General features: G+C 37.3%; 1 pseudogene across 3 annotated transcripts; it reads left to right on the top strand.

The window, feature by feature from the left end:
• Nucleotides 1-1,628: 1,628 nt before the first annotated feature.
• On the top strand, nt 1,629-7,216 carry LOC143550441 (DEAD-box ATP-dependent RNA helicase 42 pseudogene; annotated as a pseudogene). Of its 3 annotated transcripts, none has more exons than XR_013138326.1 (4): nt 1,629-1,797; nt 2,575-5,831; nt 6,031-6,117; nt 6,225-6,891. The product of XR_013138326.1 is annotated as a DEAD-box ATP-dependent RNA helicase 42 pseudogene, transcript variant X1 (transcript). The 3 variants fall into 3 exon arrangements; XR_013138327.1 differs by lacking the exon at nt 1,629-1,797 and adding an exon at nt 6,905-7,216 and having other exon boundaries at nt 2,518-5,831; nt 6,225-6,279; XR_013138328.1 differs by lacking the exons at nt 1,629-1,797; nt 6,031-6,117; nt 6,225-6,891 and adding an exon at nt 6,905-7,216 and having other exon boundaries at nt 2,518-5,829.
• Nucleotides 7,217-8,480: the final 1,264 nt, after the last annotated feature.

Here is an 8,480-nt window from a genome sequence, read left to right as displayed (position 1 = left end):
ACGGTTGCTGTTAATGTTGTTCAGATCGTTGACTTTGTCTGTTTTATTGTCAAAGCAATGGTATATTGTTTTTCGGATTGTTTACTATTTTATTAGTTTTTTTAAACGATTATAATCGACCTCGTATCATCATCGCCACCAACTTGACTCGTATTCAGAATCTCGAGCTTACGTATCAAAACATAATGATTTGGCATATGTTTAATCTACCATGTGATGTATAACTTATAATTATCTCAAATACATGTGTCATTTTGCCTTATTTGACTTTCTAACTAGCAACTTGACCTCTAACTAGCAACTTGACCTGCCTAAACAACTCAACAATTAAGATACACTTCATCATTTCATCTTGTTTCTTAAATCAATCTCAGAAGCTACAAAATGTGTATTTGAGATGACAACGCGACATATTGGGGACTCCATCCCACTAAAGACTAAGGAATAATAAGATTACATATCCATTTTCATCCTTGAGAAAAATTAAGGGATTTTCCACCATCCATTGTAATTTCGATCTAATGAGATGCATAATGGACATGGGAACTTTCATTTGATGATATTAACATATAATGATACTCTTATGTTTTCGTTACTTCTCATATTGTGGATATTGTTTCTTTTTAATATGAAGATGAAACCGTTGATTATAAATGGGAAATACAGGAAATACAAGAGAAATGGCATGTGTAAGCCATGATTATAACGAGCAAAGTAACATGTAGTCTTGTATTCTAGTTTGATGTGTAAGTTATGATTACAAAAAACAATGCGACATATATCTTCGTGTTATAACTCATGAATGAAGATTTGAGGTCTCCCTATCACACAACTGCTGTAGCTTTCATAACCAGGGATCCTATCCCAAGTCAACGAATTTTCAATCAAATCAACTTCACGTGCCAGATTTTTCAGTTATACAACACCAACAAATCTCATTAAAACATGAAGCAATACATTATCAACATTAACCTAATCATTCAAACCGTAACATTCAAATAACCATCATATCCAAGCAAAATACATATAGTTTGGGTTGGTCAATAACCATTAGGGTCTGAATTAAGGGCGACCGACAAGAGAAACAGTTGTAGAGCTACAACAACAACAACAACGACGACGACGACTGGAAGTTGAAATCACTTAGCAACGAAAACAGGAAGGACATGTTTACAATTCTCATGTTCTCGACTTGCAATGTTCCAAACTTGACTGACTTTTAGCCTCAAAAGGGGAATTAGATAATGGTAAACACGTATCTGACTTTAAAACGAGTCGACTTAAACATATCAGGTAAACAAGAAACATATAATCTGTGTTGAATTTAACAACTACCCCTTACTTATAACAAACTATTCCTTTCAAACACTTCATATTTTCACGTACAACCGTTTACCTTTCAAACATATAAACAACAATATTTCCCCGAACAAACACTAACAACAAAATCCTTTAAGAATAACACCCATCATCGTTATTTGTTCAATTAAACTTAAACGAACTCGTATATGTCGGGTTAGTTCCCAACCTAAAAAAAAAGAAAAATCTTCCCACCCTAGAACCCGGTTGGACCCTTGTCAAAACTTCTTGTGGATATTATTATTATTATTATTATTATTATTATTCTAGGTCATCCATCTGTCATCGTCTTCTTATTATCGATTCGGCGCATACTCGTACGCCTTTCAATCAAATCTATTATCTCTCGAATCTGATATCGAGATTCGAATTAGGTTAATATCTGAAGGAATCAGGGTTACTGGGATCTGGGTTTCGATTTAAAAGCAAATCTATCTGGTAAGTTATTTGATTTATCATATGTATATAGTTTTTTATATATGTTTTTATATTTTTATGTTATATTGATTTATTGTTTTGTGTTTTTGAAGGAATAATTAGGGTTACTGGGATTTGGGTTTTTGTTCAGAAGCAAATTTATCTGTTAATTAATCTGCTTTTATATATTTTAAATATATTGATGAACTAAGCAGTTAATGCCGAAAAATATAGGATATCTTGACCGATATCTGAGACACCGGTTATCGCGGTGGGATATCGGTAATTTTAATATCTTGTGAAATTCATATATATAGCAATTTAACACTAATAATTAAGTATACTTTTCAACCATTAACAAATTAACCTTTTGCAACTTGCAAAACACTAACAATCGTAACAAGTAGTAACTGATTAAGACTTGGGGGTGTTTGGGATTCCTTATTTTACCTCCTTATAACTTATTTAAGGCATAAGTTATAAGTTACAAAGTTGTAACTTATACCTTATACACTCACAAAACCTAACTTTCCCAAACATCTTATAACTTATATCCCATAAGTTATTAGCTATAAGGAGCTAAAATAAGGAATCCCAAACACCCCCTTAAAATACTAACATTGGACAATGAAAATTGTTAATCAAGACTTCAAACACTGATATTGGAAATATTGGTGATATAACCGATAACCGATATGTCATCGGCGATATCGACTGCATGGTTGATGAATTAGGTTTGTTTTTTTTTAAATATAAATGGTTATGGTTATTAACTTGTTATTGTTTGGTTTAGTGTAGTGAGATTTGAGATATGGAAGATTTGAAGCATAAATCTAGCAAGAAGGATGAATATGTTAAAAAAGACGATGATTTGAAGCGAGGGCATAGAGAGAAGGAGCGGAACGGTGAGAGGCGTAGAGAACGGGAGCGAGATCGAGATAGGAGTGTCGATGAGAAGTATAAGGAACGAGAAAAGCATAAAGACAGACATAGAGATAAGGATAAGGAGAAGGAGAGAGAGCGGAAGGAGAGGGAGAGAGAGAAGGAACGTGAACGAGAACGTGAACGGGAAAGGTTGAAAGAAAAAGAGAACAGAGAGAAGGAACGTGAACGGGAACGGTTGAAAGAGAAGGAGAATCGAGAGAAGAAGAGGGAGAGGCTAGAGCGGGAGGAGAGGGATAGGGAGAAGATGAGGGAGAAACGGAGGGAAGCGGAGCGGGATCATAATGTTGATGATGTGAAAGATAGAGATAGAAAGAGGCGAAGACGGGACGATGAGTATAAGGAAAGTGGTAAGAGTTCGAGTAGACGGAGGGAGGATAGTGTGGATAACGGTGAGGTGAAGAAGGTTCATGAAGATTCTTCGGATAAGAAAGTGTCGAGGACGCGTGAAGAAGATATGGAAGAAGAACAGAGGAAGTTGGATGACGAGATGGAGAAACGGAGGCGGAGAGTGCAGGAATGGCAGGAGAAAAGAAGGAAGAAAGAGGAGTCCGAAAGGGAACAGCTTGGAGTAACGGACGAGGCTGCGGGTAAGATGTGGACGTTGGAAGGCGAGTCTGACGATGAAGAAGCTGTTCCTGTGGAGAATGCAGATGTTGAGATGGATAATGTGAAGGACGGAAATCAAAACGCGGATGACGTGGTTAATGGATTAGATAACGGTGATGGTGATAATACTGTTGTTGCTTCGCAGAATGGCGGTGATATGGAAGAAGATGAAATTGATCCGTTAGATGCGTTTATGGACACCATGGTGATACCTGAAGTTAACAAGTTGATCAGTACCAAGCCTTCTGTTGTAGATCAAAAGGATACCGAGTTAAAGAACGATGACAAGAATAAGGACAAAAAGAAAAAGAACGGTGGCAGATCAATGGGTAGGATTATTCCCGGTGAAGAATCTGATGTAGAGTATCCGGATGTTGAAAACGATGAAGATACTTTAGAAGATGAAGACGATGACGAGTTTATGAAACGAGTGAAAAAAACCAAGGTTGAAAAACTATCACTTGTTGATCACTCGAAGATCAATTACATTGAATTTCGAAAGAATTTTTATATTGAAGTGAAGGAGATAAAGAAGATGACTCAAGAAGAGGTTGCTGCGTATAGAAAAGAGTTGGAACTAAAAGTACATGGAAAAGACGTACCAAAGCCGATTAAAACCTGGTACCAAACGGGACTCACGACTAAAGTTTTAGAAACAATTAGAAAGCTGAATTATGATAAACCGATGCCTATTCAAGCACAAGCTTTGCCGGTTATAATGAGTGGTAGAGATTGTATAGGTGTTGCAAAGACGGGTTCTGGTAAAACACTAGCTTTTGTTCTACCGATGTTGAGGCATATAAAGGATCAACCGGAACTCAGCTCTGGAGACGGGCCCATTGGGCTTATAATGGCACCTACACGAGAACTTGTTCAGCAGATTCACAGTGATATAAGAAAGTTCACCAAGGTAATCGGGCTTCACTGCGTGCCTGTGTACGGTGGTTCTGGTGTTGCCCAACAAATCAGCGAGTTGAAACGAGGGGCTGAAATCGTTGTTTGCACGCCAGGTAGGATGATTGATATTTTGTGTACCAGTGCCGGGAAAATCACGAATCTGAGACGGGTTTCTTATTTGGTTATGGATGAAGCTGATCGTATGTTTGATATGGGCTTCGAGCCGCAAATCACCAGAATCGTGCAAAACATCCAACCCAATCGCCAGACTGTACTTTTTTCCGCTACATTTCCTCGCCAGGTGGAGGTGTTGGCCCGGAAAGTTCTTAACAAACCCGTGGAGATACAGGTTGGTGGAAGAAGTGTCGTGAATAAAGACATAACGCAGTTGGTGGAAGTGAGGCCAGAAAACGAAAGGTTTTTTAGACTTTTGGAGTTACTTGGAGAATGGTATGAAAAAGGTAAGGTTTTGATATTTGTTCAATCACAGGACAAATGTGATGCTTTATTTAAGGATTTGATTAAACACGGATACCCGTGTTTATCGCTTCACGGGGCTAAAGATCAGACCGATAGAGAATCAACAATTTCTGATTTCAAGAGTAACGTATGCAACTTACTGATTGCAACAAGTATTGCTGCAAGGGGTTTGGATGTGAAAGAGCTTGAACTTGTGATAAATTATGACGTACCGAATCATTATGAAGATTACGTTCATCGTGTGGGCCGTACGGGTCGGGCGGGGAGAAAAGGGTGTGCTGTTACTTTTTTATCGAGTGAAGATGAACGATATGCGCCAGATCTTGTAAAAGCCTTGGAGTTGTCGAATCAAGCGGTTCCTGATGATTTGAAAGCTCTTGCTGATGCGTTTATGGCTAAGGTTAACCAGGGGCTTGTGCAGGCTCATGGTACTGGTTACGGTGGAAGCGGTTTTAAGTTTAATGAAGAAGAAGAAGAAGTTAGGAAAGCGGCGAAGAAAGCACAGGCTAAAGAATACGGGTTTGAAGAAGATAAGTCTGATTCAGAAGACGAGGATGACGGTGTGCGAAAAGCAGGCGGCGATATCGCTCAGCAGGCTGTTATTGCTCAAGCTGCTGCCCTTGCTGCCGCCAGTCAACAGCCTGCTACTAGTAGCGTACCTACTCTGCCGGGTATTCTTGGTACTATGGCTAGTGTTGCTGGTGCTAATGACGGTGCTGCTAGGGCTGCAGCATTGGCGGCTGCTATGAACTTGCAGCACAATTTGGCTAGGATTCAAGCTGATTCTTTGCCTGAACATTACGAAGCCGAGTTGGAGATTAATGATTTCCCTCAGAATGCCAGGTGGAAGGTGACACATAAAGAAACCTTGGGTCCGATTGCTGAGTGGACCGGGGCTGCTATTACCACGAGGGGCCAGTATATCCAACCCGGAAGGATCCCGGGACCCGGTGAGAGAAAACTTTATCTGTTCATTGAAGGAGCTACTGAACAGTCTGTTAAACGGGCCAAAGCAGAACTGAAACGTGTTCTGGAAGACATCACAACACAGGCGTTATCTCTTCCAAGTGCACAACCGGGCCGTTACTCTGTTGTATGAGAATCAGACTGAAGTCGTGCATAAAGGTGTGTTACAACCTACAATATCTTTTTTTTATATATAACTTGCTGCTTAAGTGAATTGTTTTATAGCAATCTTTAATTTACATATGCATGTTGCATGTCGTTAAGACAATATTGTTGAATGTGCGTTTTGTTATGTGGTTAGATGTCGGTTGCATGTGTACGATACATATTTATATATTTTTAATGTGTTCTTTGTAGGAGGATCCCGGCTTGCACATGTGTGTATGCATTTGCTTTTTGTGGCTGCCAGCAGATGGCGATCACTCACCTTTTTCCTCTTAACAAAACGTAAAATATGATATATATATATATATATCAAACCAATAGTCTTGAGTTGCGTATTGTTGTTTTTGTATGATGACTGTTCTGATTTGAGCATTCATTTCTGATTGTAGGTTGGTTGGGGAACGGCCTAACGGGCTTTTGTTGCGTCTTTGACAGTGTTCAGAAGTTATGACTTATTCATCACTAACATCCATTATTATATACTAGAGTAGTGCTTATTAGTGAAATTTGGGTTTTACTAAAAGCCTTGTCCTCTAGTACTATTATGTTTTATATATTACCAATTACCGTCATCGATCTGACCAACAGGATGATGAACTTAAGAGCATCAATCAGGCACATGAATACTGATATCGGTTGAATTTAAGTTAGGAATAATATGTGCTATTAGTGGTATGCTTTGAGGATTGAGAGAAGGCTTTTTTAGTTGATTTTGGTCATATTAGTTGTGAGTGATACGCGGTTCTGGTTTATTATTATATCTATAATATATCGTTCCAGCCTATTATCAATAATGTTTTCTTTGACTGGTTTGGTAGAATAAATTAAGCTTTGCTATTATGATGTGAAATTGTATTGCTTTTTTTGTCTCGAGATTCCTGATTTGTTTCATTGAATTTAAGATCACTTTTGGATATTTATCTTGTTAGTTTATGATTGTATCTGATGTCAGTCGAGTGACCTGCATGCATCATAACATTCTAATCATCCATATTATTATCGAGTTTTAAACTAGGTTGCCGATTTGATTACTTTTGCTACATTAATTCTGACGATTCTAGTGTTTCAGGTTATAGATCGTCTCGTCTTATGGATGAAGAAGCTTGTTGCCTAATATCAAAAGCTGTATACATACATTATTGGGATTGCAAGTTCACTTTTGACGAGACCGCTCCTTCGGTTTGTTTTTATTTATTATTATTTACTATCTTGAGAATCCAACTACTGAGAGTTCCTTTGTAACTTTGTTTTTAACTGTTTTTTATGTCTAATACTCTATAAAAAGAACTTGAGTGCTGCTACATTGAGATATGGTTTTGCATGTTTAATTAATGCTCTTAGCATCAAAGTTGCATAATCTAAATATCGGCCAGGATTAAAATCGGGTTGAAAATGGACGATAATATGCAAGATACTTGCTTTGGGGTTATGATGTATGTAAGTTGTAGCGCTTGGGCGATGTGTGAATGTGACAATCCTTATTGACTTGTACGTTATACGCATATGTGAGATACCGAAAGAAGAATAGAATATCGACCACCCGTTTTTAGATTTAAGATCAGGTTCCATTTGTAAGTTGATGTGGAGATTATGACAATGTGTCAAAAATGATAATGATTTTAGATGCTTTTATTCTTCATCCCAATGGGGTTGACTTGTGTGATTTAAGGTCCCACCAACATAAAAAATAAACAAGAGTAGTATCTTTTGCTATAAAAAACAAAACAAACTTGTAAGTTGTAATGTAATGTCTTGTAAGTCAATGGTTGTAGTTCATCTCTCAAGTTTTCCTTCATCAAAGGTTTATGGAAACCATCTTATAACCATGAAGCAAACAAAGTTTCCATTTTAGAAAGCCGGATAAAATCTGTTAATTACAGAAAGCCCAAAACTTTTCTTTTTTATTTCGGGCACATTTTTGTCTGTGGAAAGCTTCGTTGAAAGCTCTTCCTTGTCGGTTTGTATAAAATAATTAGCGATTTAGCGTACACATGAAGCGTCTGTTAGAGCACTCTCAACAGCTCCTCTGAGGGACCTATAGTGTCGTAATTGGTTGTGAGTGAAGGAGAATAAATTTGAAGAAATATTGTTCATTCACACTTTTATTTTAATAATTGAAAGTGGTTGCGAGTAGAGGAGATATAAAATATAGTGTTAAAAAGTATTGAAAATAATATTTAATTAAAATGAGAGTTTAAATATAGAGGAGCAGCTGGAAATGCTCTTAGCCGTATAAATAAAATTGTTGGAAGACGAATTTTCTTAAATATTGGTTATTAAGAGACCTAAATTGATTAGGTGTGGGAATCAATCATTTCTATAATCATTGTTAATATATGGTCTATGTGGGTTTCCTTAATGCATCGATGCCCTTACGGAGGGTGTCACTAGAGAACTACACACTCATGAAGAGTTCATGTTGAGAAAGACGGGTGACGTGTGGGTCCCCTCCAAAAGTTACAATTTTTTTGTGCGTCAACCACATTTAACGACGAATACATACTTTTTATTAATTTAAACATAATGTGAAAAAGTTAGTAAAATGTTACTATAGTTAATGAAAATATATCTTTTAAAACAACCAATTAATAATAACTTATATTTATCGTGCAGGACATCGCAACAACTTGTTGATAAAAATTTAT

The sequence above is a fragment of the Bidens hawaiensis genome, unplaced genomic scaffold (assembly GCF_021521415.1).
Source record: "Bidens hawaiensis isolate Kalapana, Puna unplaced genomic scaffold, B.hawaiensis_p1.1 tig00016041_1, whole genome shotgun sequence".
NCBI classification, from domain to species: Eukaryota; Viridiplantae; Streptophyta; class Magnoliopsida; order Asterales; family Asteraceae; genus Bidens; species Bidens hawaiensis.
This window is presented reverse-complemented; position numbering and strand designations above follow the sequence as displayed.